Here is a 498-nt window from a genome sequence, read left to right as displayed (position 1 = left end):
GACTTGGGCTGTGCACCCACCCCGTACCATGAACACTTTTCACACACACACACACACACACACACACACACACACACACACACACACACACACACACACACACACACACACACACACACACACACACACACACACACACACACACACACACACACACACACACACACACACACACACACACATAGAGAACCTGCTATATCAACAGACACCAGATAGACACACAGAGAGAGAGAGAGACAGAGAGGGACAGAGAGCGAGAGAGAAGCACCCAAATGGACAAAATATCTTAATCCCTAACAAGAGTAGCCCTTATTTTTCTAGAGGGGTGCGTGGCTTAATCAGACCTGCAGTGTGACTCAGAAATGTTTGTCTTCCTTTTCATAAGGTGAAACTCTGGCATGTGCGGCTTTCATGTATGGTGAGGAATCTACAGGGCCCCAGAACACAATGGGGCCTCTGTGAGGAGCCTCTGTTAGCACGCTGCCGAGAGGAAGTCCC

The sequence above is a fragment of the Oncorhynchus nerka genome, linkage group LG8, assembly GCF_034236695.1.
Source record: "Oncorhynchus nerka isolate Pitt River linkage group LG8, Oner_Uvic_2.0, whole genome shotgun sequence".
Classification (NCBI taxonomy): domain Eukaryota; kingdom Metazoa; phylum Chordata; class Actinopteri; order Salmoniformes; family Salmonidae; genus Oncorhynchus; species Oncorhynchus nerka.
Note: the sequence above shows the minus strand (reverse complement) of the source record.